This window comes from Pongo abelii, chromosome 6 (assembly GCF_028885655.2).
Source record: "Pongo abelii isolate AG06213 chromosome 6, NHGRI_mPonAbe1-v2.0_pri, whole genome shotgun sequence".
NCBI classification, from domain to species: domain Eukaryota; kingdom Metazoa; phylum Chordata; class Mammalia; order Primates; family Hominidae; genus Pongo; species Pongo abelii.
Genome location: NC_071991.2, coordinates 122107589 through 122126606, shown reverse-complemented (window position 1 = coordinate 122126606; position 19018 = coordinate 122107589).

Below are 19018 nucleotides of genomic sequence, written 5' to 3'. Positions count from 1 at the left end.
CTAAACTGGTGACCTCCAGTAGATTTTTATTTAGTGCTGTATTAAACTAACAATTGATCCTATTAAGTTCTGCTTTCTGCCCCTGGTATTCATACTAAAAGACAAAAGAGCATTGCTATTTTTCATGATGTCAAAATTCCCCAAAAGTCATCCTAGTATTTTTAAACAACTCATTATTCATGCATTTATTTAAATCCTACTTAAATTAATATATACCATGCTTAGTCATCTTAAGCTATTGAAGTATTTCCATTCTATACCATATGTTTTCTTGTTGTGCACCTAAAGCCATTGTTTACAAACTGCTGAAGTATCTCAGGATACCACAGCAAACATACGAAGGACGGGCAGGATATTTTCAATGTCTTAGAGAAGCAACAGCAACATTTGTCAGACTAAGGTTGCAACATTAGAATGCTGCATTCCTTCCAGTTATATTTATTTTTAAATCAGGCTGGAGCAGAAAACAAGGCCAGGTTGAAAAGGGCCTGGGAGACCTCACATAGTGGTTTGAACTTTATTCTAAATTAAATGGAAAGCTTAACTAACATTTTAAGCAGGAAAAGTGCCACAGGAATTATATTTCAGACATCATAATCTTGAGGGTATTTCTCCACAAATATGAATTTTTGTGTTTTTTGAAAGAAATATGTGGAAGAGTCTATCTCTTGACCTACAAATAAAAACTATCGGAAATAATCCTTTAATTGTATACACTACATTTAGAAGTTCTGCAAAACACTACATTTCAAACTCGTTAGATGAGTTCAACCGTAGTAGGGTTTGACTTAGAAGTAATATAAACTGTAATAATTTGGGTGATACACATGCCATTTATGTCCAATTATAATGTAGTACAGTCTCATTGATGTACATCATTTAAAATATATCAACTTCTCATATTTTAAAAAATGCTTAGCACAATGACCAAAAGAAATTTCATCAGTATCTTTATGAAATGGGATAATGAATAATTTTTAAATATACTTTTGTCCTAACTAAATTTCCTGCAATAACACAGTCATATTTATAATTTAAAAAGTCTTTCATTAAATTATTTTACATTTATATTTATCAGGCTCTTTAAATTAAAAAATTGGGCTGGGCACAGTGGCTCACACCTGTAATCCCAGCAATTTGAGAGGCTGAGGCTGATAGATTGCTTGAGTCTAGGAGTTTGAGACCAGTCTGGGGGAATATAGTGAGACCCTGTCTCTACCAAAAAAAGAGAAAATGTTAAAGATTAACCAGGCATGGTGGTGCATACCTCTAGTCTCCGTTACTGTGAAGGCTTAGGCAGGAAGATCGCTTGTGCCAGGGAGGTAGAGGCTGCAGTGAGCTGTGATCACACCACTGCACTCCAGCCAGGGTGACAGAACAAGACTACAGATATATATATATATATAAAAAGAACAAATACATCAATATACCAAAAATATAACGCAAATAACAAACTATGATAAAGTTTGTGAGAAATACGACATACTAATTGTTGCAACAAAAATGACTTCATAATATAAATAAATCTTGAAAAATAAATTCAAATGCTTAATTGCACTAAACATCAAGAAATGCAGATTGAAACATATTTTTGTATATGAAATAAGGAAAGATTGAAAAAATATTTTTTTCTGGAAATAGATTTAAAAAGCACCTTCGATATTATTATTAGGAGTTCGGCTTTTTTTGGGAAGTTATTTAGCAGCATAAATAAATTCTTTTTCAAGTGTTCCTCTTTGTGCCGGATTTTCTTCTTTTATGAACTGTGAAAAATTGAGAATGACCATAATGTCAAAAAATACCATTTAGAAAGAATGGGAACAACCATTCTGTCCCCAAATACTGACTGAGAAATTACTGATTATCACAAAAAGGAACATAATGTAGCCTGAGAAGATCATGTTTTACAAGAATATCTAAGGATATTCTTATATTTACTGTACATGAAAAAGAAAGACCTGGATTACAGTATGACCCCATTTTACTATGTTTGTCTGCATTTATTTAACATGCAAATTTCATTAATCTCTTACTTTGTTGAGGGCTCAATGATGAGAGTTGGGAATACAGCAGTAAACAATACAGTGTCTTCCTTCAAAGATCACATGGACACATGCATGCCAAAAATTACAGGCAGAGCCAGACGGCTAACAGTGATTATCTGGTTGAGGACATTTTGGTATCTTTATTTCCATTTTTGGACTCATCTATAGTTTCCAGAATTCTATGGGGAGCATGTATCAATTCACATTCAGACTAAAGCATAAACACAGTTTTGTATCATGTCACTCATTTTACTCTACACATAGATGAGGCAAGACCCTACCAGAATGAATGTGGTTTCCTTAGGCAGCTCGAGAAATCAGTCTCATTATATCGTAGTGTTCATGATAGTCTTCATAACATGCTGCTAAGTCTCTAGACCAAGGAAGGAAACTAATGAAGGAGAGTACACTATTTTCTGGTATTTCCATTTTGTAATTAAGAGAGGCATTATTTTAAAACTTAGTCGAATATCAGCAGGGAGAATTTATGACAAAAATAGGAGAACCCTTCTATACCTACTGTATTACTAATGCTTAGCTATTGAGAATTTGTATAAAATTACTTAATTCAACATCTATTCAATAAAGTGCAACACTGCGTGAGATCTATCATTTTTAATTATGCTAAAAATTCCATTTAAAGATGTCACTAAATGGTTTAAATAACAGTTTATAATTATCATTGCAAAGTCTTTTTTATTCCATTAGGTTTCTAGGTGTAATGAATAATTCAAAAAAATCACTGTCAAATTTAAGTTAACATCGTATAAAATAAGCCTTCTATATTCTTATAAGCTTCACATTAAGAATAATTTATTATTTAGTATGCCCTTGATAGTGAGAAGGTTAATTTTTGTTAGGCCTTTATAGATGAATAGAAGTTCAAGTTAATATTGAAAGATTTGACAGGAACTTCCTGCTGCTTTTTTTGTTGTGAATTAGGCCATAATTTTAATGATCAAATTTTGCTACATACTTAAATAGATATCAAAATTAATCTACAGAGAAAACAACTCACTTGAAGGGCCAGGCGCGGTGGCTCATGCCTGTAATCCCAGCACTTCGGGAGACCGAGGCAGGGGGATCACGAGGTCAGGAGTTCAAGACCAGCCCGACCAATATGGTGAAACCCCATCTCTACTAAAAATACAAAAATAAGCAGGGCATGGTGGCAGGCATCTGTAATCCTAGCTACTCAGGAGGCTGAGACAGGAGAATCGCTTGAACCTGGGTGGCAGAGGTTGCAGTGAGCTAAGATCACACCTGGGCGACAGAGATTCCATCTCAAAAAAAAAAAAAAAAAAAAAAAAAGGAAAGAAAACAACACACTTGAAATAGCCAAGGAAATTTAAATTTCTACTGGCAATAGGTCATTTAAGACTTACTCATAGAAACAAGGTAATTGATTTATGCCATTGTCTTCACTTTAGTGATTTTGGATTTGATAGGCAGAAAATAATTCACATAATAGATCTTATTTGTAACACTCAAGTTTTTCTATTTCATTCACTTTTAGCAAATGTAATTTGTATACTTTGAATTTGTTTACTCTTTCAACTGAAATTCATTTGTAATTGTTTTTCAAAAGTAAAAAGGGATGAATTTGGAGCCTGGGAATGCTAAAGAAACTTATTGCAAGATAGCTTTAGGTTTCAATAGCTTGAAATGTTGCCTTTGTATCAGAGGCATAACATTTGAGTCTTGAATGTGATGGAGAATATCAGAACACTAACTAGTTTTTAATGTAGTGGCTATTCATGTACCTTTAAAGAGCAACAACTTTACATGTATATACATATGTATATGTATATAGTATCTATATGATGTATATAGTATCTATATACATATATTTTTATGCCTTTTGTGAAAACTGCCATTTATATACTATATACTGCACTATATATACATAGTATTTATTGGAAAACCAGTATTTGTCAAAAAGCTAAAAACCAGAAATGAATTCAGATGAGTTTAGGGACCTTTGATTCCAAAGTTTCAGTCTCCATGAAAATTTTTTTAGCCAATAAATTTTACTGAATCATTACACGATTCATTTAAAAGGGTCTTTTGTTCATTCATCCAATGTATGTGCATGAATATATGCTATGTAACAATAATCCATAATCCACTATGATTATCAAGAACATATTGAGCATATCTGTGTGTGAGATTCTGGATAAGAAGGGAAACATCCATCAGACCAGGATGTTCTTGTAACAGAAAAGTCAGATGGACTCAAATATCTTATTGGCATTAATTGGCATTAACTTATCCTGTGATCTACTTTAAACGACTTCACATCCTTGGGCTGCCTTTCTTTAAACTCAAGTATATAGATGTTTTCCTTCTTTTAAAGCATAATTAAACACCTTTCTTCTGTAATGAACTTTTATAAGAATTAAAGATGATGCCTCTATGGATTATAATATTTGTTCTTAATAAAATTAATATAATGCATTTTCATTAAGGACAGCAGAAAGCTCTCCTCAAGATTTTAGAAATCTTTATTTTCTTCTTTCAAATGCAAATGTATTTGGCCTTTAAGTTTCCTTCACAATTTAAATCAAAATAACAGAGATTATCTGCAATCTTGTCTTAAGTATCAGACTGCTTTTCTCTTATATTTAGGTTAGTGCAAAAGTAATTGCGGGTTTTCCCATTGCTTTTAATGGCACCAACCTAACAGTAGCACAAAGCAGCAAAATAAATATTTTATAGATGTGTATCATTATATTAGAGAAAAAACTTGGGTTAAAAGGATCGGTTTGCTTAATACAGATTTTATTTTAAATAAGCAAATTCACAAGTATTCTAATTTAGTTTGATAGTTGCTCATTGTCTTTTCAATCATTCTTTACATATTTCTCACTACGCAAGAAAACTAATGAGACATGTCTCTACCCCCTTAACGTATTTATTTTGAATCTCTCATTCTCTCAAGTAAGTTACTGTCTTCTTTCATGACCTTTTCTTAGACAAGAGAGACTATTTGATTAAAATGAATCAGATTAAAACTCAGTGTGAGAAACTGTAATAATCTTTTCCAATTCTTATTCATTGCTTAGGTGTGAAATTCGTCAGGTATTTGTCCTTGAAGTGGTTATTTGTAACATGGAAACTTTAGTAAAGAAATTAATTGAGAATATGTACAACTTTTCTCAAAATTATTATAAAGAAGGGAAAGATGTATTCATGTAGTACAAGGGAATGGTCTCTTTTTTTTTTTTTAATTTCACCAGTACAAATTATATCCCTAAGACTCTGGGGGCAACAGAGAGACTGATATTTACGAAAGTCTTCAGAGGCTGAAATGATTTTAAAATGTCAACATACTAGTAATAAGACATCCTCATTCTCCCTCTTCATTAGGTGTCTGGTGGGGGGTGGTGGGAAATGTAGCAGATTGTAGAGGGAAGTGTATTTGAGTTTTATTTTTTTAATGATTACACTTTTCCAGTAAGAAAGCAATAAAGAGTTTCAATAAAAGTGTAAAGGTTAAAGCCACTGGTAAGTCTGTTGACTTTCTTTTTGTTGTTGTTACTATTTGTGGCAAACGCTATTGGTTGGCTGGTCTGATAGCCATCCACAGCCCCTGCTCTCTAGTGACATTTCAGCCAGGGATGACCATGTAATACATTTCTGGGTCAGAGATAGGAGTTTGCCATCTGAGAGGTTTGCTTCCCTGATAAAATGAAAGAGATTAAGCTGGCACCCAGCTCTAACCTTCATGCCTTTTGTTCCTTCCTCCTTTTCCCTGCTTGGAATGCAGAAGTTGGTAACTAGAGATACAGCATCACTTTACAATCATGAAACAGTATGGATGCATACACAACCTTCACCCCGAAGATAGTGAAGTATAATGGTTAACAATAGCCTGAATCCCTGATAGAGCCTTTGAGAAGCTGAACTAACTTCCCACCTCTGGACTTTTTGTTCTGTATGAAAAATGAAATCCTGCTTGCTTAAACTTAAACTTGCTTTAAACTTGTTTTTGTTTTCTGTTATTTGCAGTGGAATCCATTCCTAATCAATTCACAATTTTAAACTCTTCTGTTATCTGCCATCAACTGAGACTTACGATGTGTCACGCACTGTGCTAAATATTTTACTTATAATAATTGATTTAATCCAAATGACAGCCATAAGGAAAGTAATATTTTGTTACAGATAACATGCTGGCATACAGGGTGGATGGACCCTGGATCCCAGTGTGACTAGATGGATTTATCAAATGAAGAAACTGAAGCTCAGAAATATTAAGCAACTGTGTACAACTAGTAAGTGGTAGTACTAGGATTCAAATGTCGGGTATATTGCCAAATTTCATGACTTTATGATTTTTGTGACTTACAAAAAGTTCATCTTTACTCGTATTTGATTTATTGTGAGGCTGGCATTCCTTTCAAATACATTTGTCGTTATTATTTATTTCACTCACTTTTAGGACATTTCTATTATTAAAAATGGGGCTTAACCTCATCCATTCTTTCCTTTCTGTCATTTGTCATTTCTCCTTTGGTTAGGGGCTTCATTTTGTCTATTTTATTGTGCAAAATAATTTTATAATTATAAAGTTAAACTTATCAATTATTTATCTTATATTTTCTGATGATTATATTCTACTTACATAATTCTTAGACTTCTAAGAAAAATATCTCTCCTAAATTGTATTTGAATGCTTTTACAGTTTATTTATTTATTTATTTATTTAGGGACAGAGTCTTGCTCTGTTGCTTCAGCTGGAGTGCAAAGTATGACCATAGCTTACTGCAGCCCTCTACCTCTTGGGCAATCCTCCTGCGTGAGCCTCCTGAGTAACAAGGATTATAGGTGGGTACAGATGGCTAATTTTTAAAATTTTTCATAAGATGGGGTTTTCCTCTGTTGTGTAGGCTGGTCTTGAATACCTGGCCTCTAGTGGTGCTTCTACCTCCACCTCTCAAAGCACTAGGATTACAGGTGTGAGCCACTGCACCTGGCCTAATTCTCCCTTTAAATACTTGATCTGTATAGAATCTATTTTTGTGTGAGATGTGAGGTAAGACTATAACTTTCCCAGCTCATTAGAACGCCCCCACTCTCACGTGCAAGAACAAACAAAAAAAAACCCTGCACACTCTGTCCATAACTAAACTTTCTGTTCCTTTCTATTGATCTCTTGTGATAAAGAATATCTCTCTCATAACCAAAGTCAGCACCATAATTAATAGAGAATTGCAGAAAGCATTTCTGTGATATTTAAGAAAAATATTACAATGCATAATTCTTCTTTAGCTACTTAAAATTCTGGAGGATATAGTCAATGCTTTAGTTATGTAGCAGATCTATTAGTATACATATAGGGAAAGAAAACACAAAATTAAAATATTTGCAATTTCTATGATGTTAGAAAACCTAAGTGTTAACTGAGAAGCTATGAGAATTAATCAAAACAACTCAGTAAATTGGCAGAACAAAATTTAATTAATCCAAAATCATGAGCTTTCTTAAATATCAGTGAGCCAAATAATGTTTTGAGATTATAATTTATGTTTGTTCTATGTTTTTGTTCCTTTATCTTTCTTCTACCCCTACTCACAATTTAAGTAGGTCTCAGTTCTGCATTTCATTTCCACAGGGAATGTTTGGCTAAACAGGAGGCAAAAATGACCTACATGATGTTCTGGCTTCCTTTTGTCTACAGACGTTTAAATAATACTGAGGAGAATGAAGAGGGCTTATGGGAAAGGGAAAAGGGATATGAGGGGTGTGTGGTAGAGTCCAGATAGATGTACATAGTTAAGATAATGCAGGTTTACATATAGGAAGTTATAGTCTGGCTTCTTACCCCGCCCTTTTTTTTTTAGATGGAGTCTCACTTTGTCGCCCAGGCTGGAGTGCAGTGGTGCAATCTCGGCTCACTGCAACCTCCGCCTCCCAAGTTCAAGCGATTCTCCTGCCTCAGCCTCCTGAGTAGCTAGGATTACAGGCGTGTGCCGCCACGCCCGACTAATTTTTGTATTTTTAGTAGAGACCGAATTTCACCATGTTGGTCAGGTTGATCTTGAAATCCTGACCTCGTGATCTGCCCGCCTCGGCCTCCCAAAGTGCTGAGATTACAGGCGTTGAGCCACCGTGCCAGGCCTTCTTAACCCTTTTGTGTGTTCTGCATTGGAATTTAGGATGAAGATCTTAAAAATGCCCATGTCGCGCCGGCTCCCTAAGAATGGAGCAGGCCAGTGGCTTATGATGCTGCCCTGAGGCTATCGTGTACCAGAAGGGATGTGAATTCTTTGCCCCCTTTCAGACACATTTCTACCACATTTTCATGAACTGCTCTTGAAGACCTAAGAGAAACTCATAATATAAGTTTATGTGATTGTTTTCTATATAGTGAATTTTGCTCTCTACTTAAAACAGTTATTAATATAACTAGTTAAACATTTAAGTCGTATAAGATAACAAAAAAAGAAAGAGAAAGGAAAAATGGAATAGACTTTTTAAATGTGCTAAACAATCTACAATGCAATATTTTTTCTTCAGTTTTATACTTAGAAATTTTTAAATACAAACTTGTGCTTCTTATAGTTAATATTTCAGTTACGAGCCCATATTCATTAAAAATGTAGATAGAAAGAATGGGGCTTCCTTATCTTCTTTATTTCCTAAGAGAAAGCTTGAGTGGGCCTTTGAAACTTAGTTTTTTCTTCTCCCATTTATAAATGTCAAGTTTCAGATACTGGTTAACTTAGAAGCTATTATAAGCACTTGCATATTTTTACTGCAATTTTCTGGACTGCCTGCAATGCTTCTATTAACAGCCTTAGGCAAACCCTTCTAAAACATATGTCTGTCAGGCCATGCCAGTTCATTTATTGAATCATGTAGTAATAAACATAAATTTTAGCATAATCTATGTAAAAGACATTGTCTGATTGATTCTACAAGAAAACTACAATGTTAATGATACATAATCTCATAATCCATTTAGGTAAACAAAATATAATCTTTTAGGAAGGGAAGAGATGACCATATTACACAATAGCGGTTCCAGTCTCCTTCAATCTGGTATTTGTGCAATTACTTCAGGTTCAGTTATTCCATCACTAACTCACTGAAAAAGCTGTGCTTTGCCTCCAGAGATTCTTTGTATTTAATTACCTATAAACCAACCATCTGTTTAACATGCAAGACTATATTCAAACTTCAGGATCATGCAACTATCTGAAGAAAATTGTCCTACTTTGTTGTCATTTTAATCTCTTTTGGTGAGTAGTTTAGTTCATTTGACCATAAATCTAAAATTTATGTTTGAACTGCTTGAATCTTGTAGATCATCTTCTTGTTTTCACTCTGGGTCTATTCCGTCTATGATATACAATGCCTATAATTCTCTAGTTTTCTTTTTATATACATCATATATATGATACATATATAAGACATATATGTATATATACATATTCTAGTTATAGAATTCAGTGTGATCAAAGTGTTATTGACTCTCCATGAACAGAATGCAAGTGTTTAGGATCTGAACAAGAAGAAAAACACTCTGTGCATTTACAACAAGGAATTTAATGTAGGAATGGGTTATATGGGTGATGGAAGAAACTCAGATGCTAACTAGATGGCAGTGAGGCTATCTAAACCTTGGCCCACCCAAGCTTCCTCCAGATGTAGGCAGAAGGACAAAAGGAGGCAACCCTTGCCCTTGGGCTACTGCATGAAGGCTGGAGCCTCACGGGTTTTATGGCAGGAGCTAGGCCCTAGTGTGATGTTAGCTACTACCAAAGGCAGAAAGTTGAATACGTTGACTTCTCCCTTCCCCCTGCCTCTAATCTGCTGAGGGCAACTGGTGCCTGGAAAATGTAGACTAAAAGGACAGCCCCTTGCAAATAGAACAAAACTGAGAAGGACAAGGGCAGACATTACCAGAATAGGCATGCAGGCATACAATTCAAGTTGTTTACAGAAGTGGGGATGTGTTGCACTGAACTGTCTGCTCTGTTTCACTTGTCAGTCGCTTACTCTCACTGTACTCACCCTGTAAGACTGCAAGAAGGAGGCATGCAGTGATTATGGCAGAGCTTCCCATGGGCCTGAAATCAGAACAATTGTCTTCTTGACCCCATATTGCATCCTGTTGAACAAACCAAGACACATAGAAAATGATTTTGTTTTCCACAGCTCATTTTTGGCAAAAACATACATTGCCACTTTACCATGCTCTTCAGTGACAGCCACAGGGAATACTTTTGGACCATATGGTGGTAGAAAAAAATCCCTAATTAAGACATTTATTTATTTCTGTGCTTTGAAGTTCTTTTTTTTCTTCATAGTTTCACTTACATGTAACACATGGAGGTGTTGAGCTGAAGTGAAAATACAGAGAATAAATGATTCTAAGAGTTGGGAACTTGAAAGCTGGGTACAAATCAAAGGTAAAAAGTCAGTAAAGTGCAATTATTGTACTGCTATACAAGAATAATTATATAAATCTCAAAGAAATTGAAAACTTTAAGGCATGTACAATAACCATATTAACAACAATGGCATAAGATAGCCTTGCTGAAGCCTGGTCTTCAGGAAAGTATTCGGTATAGACATCAATTACAAGCAAGGTGCAGCTGGGCACAGTGGCTCATGCCAGTAATCCCAGCACTTTGGGAGGCTGAGGTGGGTGGATCACCTGAGGTCAGGAGTTCGAGACCAGCCTGGCCAACATGGCGAAACCCCGTCTCTACTAAAAATACAAAAATTATCTGGGCGTGCTGATGGGCGCCTGTAATCCCAGCTACTCAGGAGGCTAAGGTGGGAGAATTGCTTGAATCCAGGAGGTGGAGGTTGCAGTGAGCCGAGACCGCGCCACTGCACTCCAGCCTGGCTGATGAGCAAAACTCCATCTCAAAAAAAACCAAAACTAAAACCAAAAACAAAAAACAAGCAAGGTGTTTCATGGGGAGTGAGGACTTTCAATCATTAGAAGGTGATTTTAACCGAGAATTTTTATATCGTCTCTTCGCAAATGCAATTACAGAGTTACAAGGTAATTTTATGTTTGGCTTTATTATATTTCAGGTAATCAGCTTGCTACAGTTTATACTTTTTGTAGTTTAAGTACTCTTAGAGTCAGATATTTGTAAATTATAAGACTAGATTACAGAATAGATTTTAACTATTTTGATTTAAATAATACCCTGTGATTTTAAAAAGTATCTGTATTTTACATTTTATTGTAAAGATTTTGATTTATTTTTTCAGTAATGCACAAATGTTTGAAGGAAGAGGAAGAGACAACTATGTCTATAAATACGTAGTTAATTGCTGACAAATCTTTGAAAATTATATTATCTAAATATTGTTTTTATATTCAACTAATATTTGCAACTAAAATTGCTAATTTTTACCTTCAAATTTTATAGTTATTTGATAACTATGAATCATTAATTTTTAGCAAGAAACCCAGAAAATTAAGGTAATGTCTAATCATCCTTACTGAAAAAAATTGATAATTTTAACAGTGAGAGTGAGGATCTAGGAAGAACAGTCTTTCTTGAAAATAAGTGCCTTAAATTTATAATTTCTGTGAGTTTCATGTTAGTTTTCATTTTACGATAAAGTTTTAAATAAAAAACTATACCAGTGGAGTGAGAGTTTTCTCCAAGGCTGTGAATGATCAATACCAAAACAACTTCTTGCAAAGTAAAGACTATAAGCAATTGTTATTGATTGGCACATGGAAAGAGGTAGTTTGGGTGGTAGGGGAAGGAGGCTTGAGAGAGGGATAGAGAAGAGCCACGCAATATCAAATGAGAGTTAGACAGATCTGTCTTCCTCCTCACACATACATCCAAAACTTCTGTGACTATTTTCAGAAAGGTAATTGCAAATCCAAGGAGAAACTGAACATTTGACACGGTTCAGTGTGACTTCCTAAAATCCTCACCTCTTTTGACTCCTTAGCCAAAAAAAAAAAAAAAAAAAAAAAAGGTGAAGTTAGGATACAAGGAACTAGGAGTGAAGGATAACATTCTATTAATGTGTAAAGCTAACTCACTTGTAGCTGGGGATATTTTCTGATGGATATGGTCATTGTTGAGTAGGTAAGATTTTATTAGGTAGAAATAGAAATTCCAAGAGGAAATAATGTGAATTTTGATTCAGTTGTTCTATGGGTGGGCCTTGGATTCTGCAGTTAACAAGCTTTTAGAATGCCGATGGTGGTAGTTTGGACCACACTTGAAATATCAGGCTAGCAAGGCAACAGCTTCCAGTTTCTGCATCATACAGAAACATATTCCCAAACCTATTAATCATTAGAATCACCAGCAGAAAATCATTATGTTCTCCTCCCATCTATTCTACAAACAGAAGCCAGGGCACACCTTTCACAATGTAAATCAGATTCTATCATTTGCCTGCTCAAAACTACCTTTTCATCACACTCATTGCAATCAAAACTCTTTACAAAACTATATATGATCCAGTTGGGGCAACCTCTCTAATCTAGCATATTTTATTCTTCTCCAGATACACTGGCCCTCTTATTACAAGAATCAGCCTCTGCCAAATACCTTTGTCAAGGTTTATAAATTTGCTATTGTTTAGCCTGGAACGCTTTCCTCTAATATCTGCATGATGGCTTCTTCACTCCATTGAGGTCTCTGCTCACATAGAAAATGTATTTTATTTTATTTCATTATTTAGAGATGAGGTCTTGCTCTGTTGCCCAGGCTGGAGTGCAGTGGCAAGATCATAGCTCACTGCAGCTTGCACTTCTGGGCTCAAGCAATTGTCCCACGTCAGCTTCCTGAGTAGCTGGTACTACAGACACAAGCCACCATGCCTGGCTAATTTTTATAATTTTTTAAAGATGGGATCTCACTATGTTGCCCAGTCTGGTCACATAGCAACTTCTTTAGTGAGGTTTTTCTCCAATGACCCTGTCCAAAAACTATTCCTGTCACTCTTTACCCCCTTCTTCTGTTTTATTTATTTCATAATACTTATTAACCTGATATTATCTTTTATATTTGTGTATGTTTCTGTCTTCCTATTACACTAGAATTTCACCTCCTTAGGAATGGGGAATATATCTGTTTTGTTCACTGTTTCATTGTCAGAGTCTGGAAGAGTGTCCAGCACATAGGAGATGCTTAAAATAAATGTATGTTTAAGGAACAAAAAAAGAGGAACTTTATTTGAAAATGAATCAGCCAAACAAATAGGTGTTCTGTTTCTGATAATGGTGGAGTAGGTTATATTCCATTAATATCCTTCCCCCAGTGTCCTAGGTAACAATAATACAATCTGAAAGAAAAAAAAATTAAGGACTGGAGAATAACCAAAATCAGAAATTGATCCTTGACATAAGATCACAGCATTGATCTTGCTTTTCCATTCTAGTTTGTGTAGTACAGGGCAGCAAGGACTCAAGCAAAAAGCTACAGTGTTTTTTATTTGAGTTGCTAAGGGACAACCTAAGTGGCTGAGAATTTCCCTTCAGTAAGGAAAGAGTTACAGAGGAGGGAGCACCACAATATAAATATAAACTTTCCTCAATCCCTTGTTGACTATGTAAGTGTAAGTGAGAATCCAAGAAGCTCGGTGGAAATCAATAGCTGAAAGTTTAAAAGGCTTCCTAGAGATTTTAGCTACTGTCCACTACAAGGAAGACAAACATTTGGAGTGTGAGTCATGACAAGTTAAAAGGGCTTGACAAATAATACCTTTGGTTTTCCATTGAAACACCATGCTTTCAGATTAAAGACTATAACACAGAATTTACTCTATGAGATCTGACCTAAGATATGGGAATAGGCCTGCTTTAATGATATGTAAAGCAAGCCTTCAGAAGTTTATGGTGAGCAGCCTGTAATTTAATTGCCTGGTATCAAAAAAAAAAAAAAAAGAATACTACTCAGAGAACAATAACAGAATCCAACATTTCCCCCAAGTATCATCCACAATATCTCACCTATAATAAACATCACAAAATATGCACAGTAAAACCATGACACTGGATCAGGAGGAAAAGTAGTCAATAGAGACAGACCAGCAGACCCAGAGAAAAATTGGGTGCTGGAGTCGGCAGACAACACCCTTAAAACCACCATTATAAATAAGAAAAAAATGGTCATAATGAGTGAACATAGAAATGCAAACTAGAAAAAAGAACAAAATGCAAATGCTAAAGCTAGAAATTAAAATATCTGAAAGAAAAATGTCACATGATATGCTTAACAGTTGATTAGAGATGGCAGAAGAAATAGTCAGTTGAACTTGAAGATGGATTAATATAAATTATCCAGTTTGAAGAACAAAGAGGAAAAAATACCTTGAAGAGGAGGAACAGAGCTTTAGAGATATGTGCAATAATATCAAGCTGTCTAATGTACATATACCTGTAATTCCAGCTAACAGGAAGAGAGAAAGAGGAAAAGAAATATATAATAAAAATATAATAGCCAAAATTCCCTAAATATGGTGGGGAATTTTTAAGGCTGAAAACAAACTTCAGGCTTTAAAACCTCCAAGAATTTCCAGTAGGAATAATGCATATGAAACCATAACATAATAAAACTGCTGATAACTCAAAACAAAAAGAAATGCTGAAGTAGTCAGAGGCATGTGTGGGGAGAAGGTAGGGGTAGGGTGATGCAATATTAGACACAGGAAAACAATGATTCAAAGATGATTGACTTCTCACCAAAAACACTGAAGGCCAGAAGACAATGGAACAAAGTCTTTAAAGTGTTGAAAATAAAATTATCTCAACTCAGAATTTTATCTCCAAAAATAATAACTTTCAAAAAGAAAGACAAAACAAAGACTTTTCAGATAAAAGCTGATAATTTGCCATGAGCAGAACTTGCACTATAAGAAATGCTGAAGAATTTTCTTTAGGTTGAAGAAAAATAATGACTAAAGAACTCAGATCTTCAGGAAAGATTGAAGAGCAGAAGAAAAGATAAACATGTAAATGCATTTAAAATGATATCTTTTTTTCTCCCTTAATTTCTTTAAAAGACAACTGCATTTTTTGGTTTTAAATTGTGTATTGACAAATTATAGTTGTATCTATTTATGGGGTTCAAAGTGATGTTATGATTTTTTAATACAGTGTGGAATGTTTGGGCTAATTAATGTATTAATCACCTCAAATATTTAACATTTTTGGTGATGAGAACATTAGAACTTTACTCTCTTAGCAATATTGAAATGTACAGCACTCAGTTATTAGCATATTCAGCATGCTATGTAACTGATATAAAAAATCAGATAAGGTTGTATCATGAGTTTTATAGTGTATATGGTTTTGACATCTATAACAATAATAGCACAGAAAATGGGAATAGATAGGATCATGGGGTTAAGCTCTAGCATTTAAGTCAGCTGGACAAAATATTAGCTCTAAGTGCTGTGATAACTTAAAGATGCATATGGTAATTATATGTAAATTACTAAAAGCAATCCACATAGGTGTAACTAAAAGCCAAAAATAAATAAATAAATAGGTTGGGCGCAGTGGCTCACATCTGTAATCCCAGTACCTTGGGAGGCTGAGACTGGAGAATTACTTGGGCCTAGGGGTTCAAGACCAGCCTGGGCAATATAGCAAAACACCATCTCTACAAGAAATTTAAAAAGTAGCACATGCCTGTAGTCTCAGCTACTCAGGAGGTTGAGGTGGGAGAATTGCTTGAGCCTGGGAGATCCATGCTGCAGTGAACCATAATTGCGCCTCTGCACTCCAGCCTGGGCAACAGAGTGAGACCTTGTCTCAATAAATAAATAAAGACTTAAAATGGATTGCTAATAATAAATAATTAACTAATTTAAAGGGGTGAAGAAAAGAAACCTGTGCATTTTGATATATGTAAAGTTTTACTGTAATAAAACAAGGAAAAAAATACTCAAATGAACAGAAACAGACCTAGTGGATCCCAGAATACTGGGAATGGGATTTAGAAATTTATAACAATTCCCCCCCACCCACAATTGTGATGATCATCCATGTTTGAAACTATTAATGTAGATAGATTTACCAACTTTCCTGTGGTTATGAAAAACACAAAGCCTCTTACAAGGCTGTTCTCTCCTTCATATAGACACATCACTCAATTGTGAGAGCAGCAGGAACCTCAGACTTGTCAGCTGGGGGAAGCTGGATATGGCCTAATGGTCTGTAAGAACTATGTTATCAAAATGACAGCAGTTATGAAAGCCTTGGATAGTTTAAAGCTTGCTATTTTTTTTTATTCTTACATACTTCTTGCTAACTTTTATCTTCCTTCAATTTGTTTTTTATAGGCATCTGATGGAGAGAGAATTATCATAATCTGACACTTCCATTTTTATAGGAAAAGAGACTTGCATGGGGAGTATCAATGTCCTCTGTCAACTCAGACATTTATGGCCTAAGCACATTTGGCACTGAAGTTTTAAGGAGACAAGTCTGTGGTATATATAGTATTTCTATAAATCCAGTGCTTTGAGGAAGATGGAGAATCTGTCAGAAATGTAGAGAGACAGTGAGACCTGTAGTACATCATTAGGTAAGTCATGAGAGATTTGATATAAAACTGTTTCTTGTTCCTCTGGAAGTCACCTTCCATTGTGTTGTGTTGAGGCAAATAAGAAGGAAACTCTTCAGAAGAAAAGCTGATTTAAAATCAGGACAATAATTTATAGTGCCTAGTGTGGAGATACATGTGAACATCTCAGTGTAGATAAAAGTGTATAATTTGTAGATTATAAATACTCATTTAATGTAATATTAAGAAAATTTTATAATCATTTTAGAAACATGAATTTTTTTCCAGTAGCCTTCCAGGATGGTGGATAATGTTCCATATTCTTCAGGTATATAATCTGATCAAAATCCTCTAATTTCATAATGAGCATCCTGATTGAAGGTTATTTCCACTAAATTTCTCCACATCTGACTCTCTGAGTTGGAAAATTTTTTCATTCAGTCAATACTTATTGAGCAACTAATGTGGTTCAGGCTCTGTGATATCCTGTGAGGATACTATCCCTGCCTCACGTATCTCAATCTAATGAGAGGTGCACACAATTTAAGAGACAGTTGGCAGATACTATATTAAGTATTGTGATGGGGAAGTACAGGTACATGGGGAAGGCTGTGTAACTCAGAGCAGAAGGAAAGCTTCCTGAGAGATGGGTTCTCTTAAGGCAAGACTTAAGGAAAGATTAGGATTGGGAGAGTAACACAGGAAGAGGATGAAGTACAGTATCCTGCTTCAGGAAGAGGAACAAACATTTGCAAAAGCCTAGAGGTGGGAATGGGCATGGAAAATTCAGTAAACCCGACATATCTCAGGTTATTGAAATATGGGGTGAGATAGAATGAGAAGGTTAAAAGAGAGGCTTGTGAGGAAAGCAGGTCCCAGATCATGAAAAACGTGTAAGTGATATTTAGGAATATGTAGTTTATTCCAGAAGCAACTAGAAGTCATTAAAGTGCTTTCAAAGTGGGAATGGCCATATTTGCATTATAGAAAGATAATTCTCATTGCAGTGCAGAGAATGAGTTGGAAAGGGAGTTTGGAAGCACTAGGGTCAGGAAGGCCAATGAGGATATTGCTGAGTAATCTCTGTGAGAGATAATGGTGACCTAAACTGGGTTGGTGATAATGGAAATAGAGAGAAGAGTGGAGATTCCTGGAATATTTAAGAGGTATGATTGTAGGACCTGGAAGAAGAATCACTGAGGTCTAAACTGAGTTATAAAGGATGTGAATATCAAAATAATTTCATAGAAGTGGATTCAAAAGAACTGAGATCGCTGTGGAGTAAAAATTAATGTTTAATGGAAGTAACAGAATGCAAGAGCTGGAAGAGTGAGAATTTGTACTCAAATAGTGAACTTTCAGGTTAAGATTTCAGAGGTGGAGAAATAGCAGGTGATGAAGGGTATGTTATTGAGTGTCTGTAACGAAAGTGGAACGGAGGTGAAGATCATTAAGATCACTGCAGACAGAAAGCCAAGGAAACGGTAGATGTAGTGCTGCACGAGATTTCCACTTTTTTTGAATTGTAAAATGAAGATTGAGGCAGAGATGAAAACTGCAAATCAGATCCTCAAGCTTTCAGTGAATGAGAATTACCAGGAGGTCAATTCATGAGAGAGTTAAGAAGGAATAGAAGTTTGTATAGACTAAATGATATCATACTAAAAGAACTTGTCTGTTACTCAGAAGAAACAGAAAAATTTCCTTCAGTGACATTCTTCTGACATCTCCCAGATGGAAGCTCATTAGTAGAGTAGTTGCTCTTACCCAAGTTACATCTTTGACATCTCTTTACCTGAGTTAACCTCTGCTGATTCATCACTTTATTATTCCTTTAAATTCCAGTTCTTCTGATGTCCTACCAGTGGTTTCTCCTATCCTAACATTAACAGCCCTTTGGAAATGTGTGCAAGTGTGTGTGCCTGTGTGTGTGTGTGTGTGTTTGTATGTGCTGAGTGGAGGTAAATGTCATTCTACCTGTACAGTTTTGTGTCTCGTTTTTGCTTCATAGAAATGATGATCCTTTGGGTCCAAAAGAGAAACAAAAACGAGGCATGTACTGAGAGGTCAGCTAAATATGCAATGGACATAGACAAGCACCAAAGATTGAAAAGTAAAGTTAGAGGATCACAAAGAGCAGCGTTGGGAAGGAGAGATGTTGAGTTTCCACCCTGTTTTAGATAGACTGCTGTATTTGAGATTCTGGATTTTCAGGACTTCACTGGAGCCAGAGTGAAATTATAGGTTTGCAGGAGTTAGTCTTTCTATTAACGAGTGGTATGGGGAAATGAAAGTGGGATGGAGAGGCAAACCAGGATTTACAGACACAATAGTCATGAGGGCCTCTCATTCCAAAAATAAATGCTGTAAAATGGGAAATTCAGGGTCTTCTACCCGACTGCAGACAGTGACATCATTGACAGCAAAAAATTATAGCTTATAATTTCTTTGCCCTTA